Raw genomic sequence first — 1,705 nt, forward strand, 5'->3', positions numbered from 1 at the left:
ACCGTCGCCCGCTGCACGCACCCGCCTGGCCGCTCCCCTCCTCTCCTGCGGCACTCCCTCCGGGCTCCACCCCCGCGTTGGAGGCAACAGGCATAGCACTGCTGGCGGGACAGCTGTGCCACCTGGGTCAGGGTCGGGTCGGGATCCGGGTCTGCGAGTATCATCACACAGTGACGGGGTGTGTGTGTGTGTGCATGTGTGTGTGTGTGTGCGTGTGTGTGTGTGTGTGTGTGTGTGTTGAAGGGATTTGAGTGGAGAGGAGTGGGGGGATGGCACATAGGCCCTGTGCTGGAGCCAGGCAGGGCAAAGCAAGGCGTGGGCAGCGGTGAGGGGCCTGGCGTCCCAAAGGTTGCCACTGTTGTCCTTGTTAGTATAGTGGTGAGTACCCCTGCCTGTCACGCGGGAGACTGGGGTCTGATTCTCCAACGGGGAGGTAGGTTTTAGTTTTGGCAGTTGGTGCCTCCTTTCCTGCCACAGAAGTCCCACCATCCTCTAGCACCCGAGACAGCTCTTCTCCTGCCACACACACACACACCCCATGGGGCTCCATCTCCTTCTGACCAGGCCTGCCTCCGTTCTGGCTTGCCACACACATCTTCTGTGGCCCTTGCAGTCCACTTGTCTTCCTTTATTCCTCGTGGCCAGACGCGGCGCAGCTTCCTGGCGGCTCCACAGTGCCGAGGGACCACCGCCCAAAGTGGGGACGGGATGGCAGCCCCAGCGGCCCACGGTCTGGAGTGGGTGGGAGGTGGATGAGCCGGTATCCTGTAACTATGGTCGGTGTGGTCCGCAGGGCCCCTGGTGGAGAAGAGCTTTGGCGAAGTGTGAGCGGAGGACAAGGGGGACTGGGGTAGTGCTGCTGCATGGAGCCCAGGTCCCCGGCAGCAGGGCAGCGAGAACGCGCTCAGGGACCAGGCTTGCACAGCTGGAAGGTGGGACGATCCTTGGTGGTGACGGTTCTGTGGCACCACTAAGCTGATGGCCTGTGGGTGGCTGTGCCTGTCGGCCCTTAGGCTCTGGCCTGTAGGAGCCCAGACCAACTCAGTGGGGACTTGTGGGCCCAGGCGTTGGTGGTGTAGTGGTGAGCATGGCTGCCTTCCAAGCAGTTGACCCGGGTTCGATTCCCGGCTAACGCAGTGTGCTGACGTTTTACCCAACTTCAAGGTCACTGTGCCCAGCATCTTGCTAGGAAGCTTGGCCTGAGACAGGCCAGCGAGTGAGGAGTGTTGTGTGTGCGTGTTTTGGCGGCAGAAGAGAGGTACGGAGTTTTGGGGTGCTGCCAGCTGGAGAAGAGCTGTCAGGACTCACAGGTGCGAAAGCAAGGGGTCGAGATGCCAGATTGCGGAGGGCTGGCACCCAAGTTTCCGGTCTAGGAGGCGCAGGCGAGATCTGCACCGAGCAGGCTGGGCTCTCACAGCCCGGTGCGCAGCCGGGCCGATGCTCCACCCGCGGATCAGCAGCTGGGCGGTGCAGCACCTGGCTTGAGCATTCGCGGTACAATGGTGACAGTAGCTGCCTACCAAGCAGCTGAGCAGGGTTAGAGTCCAGGTTACTTGCCCACCTTTTGCTCAGCACCTTCCGAGGAAATTTAGGCTGCCAACCGAGGCCAGCGAAAGAGAGAGGCTGAGCGAGTGTGTGTGCGTGTGTGTGTGTGTGTGCATGTGTGTGTGTGTGTGTGTGTGCGTGTGTGTGTGTGTGCGCGTGT

The 1,705-nt window shown here is 61.6% G+C and overlaps 1 non-coding gene across 1 annotated transcript; it reads left to right on the forward strand.

Annotated features, from left to right (window-relative positions):
- The first annotated feature begins 1,064 nt into the window (after positions 1–1,064).
- On the forward strand, positions 1,065–1,136 carry TRNAG-UCC (transfer RNA glycine (anticodon UCC)). Its single transcript has one exon. It is a non-coding gene; the product is annotated as a tRNA-Gly (tRNA).
- The last annotated feature ends 569 nt before the right edge of the window (positions 1,137–1,705 follow it).

The sequence above is a fragment of the Tupaia chinensis genome, unplaced genomic scaffold, assembly GCF_000334495.1.
Source record: "Tupaia chinensis unplaced genomic scaffold, TupChi_1.0 Scaffold139585_1, whole genome shotgun sequence".
NCBI lineage: Eukaryota > Metazoa > Chordata > Mammalia > Scandentia > Tupaiidae > Tupaia > Tupaia belangeri.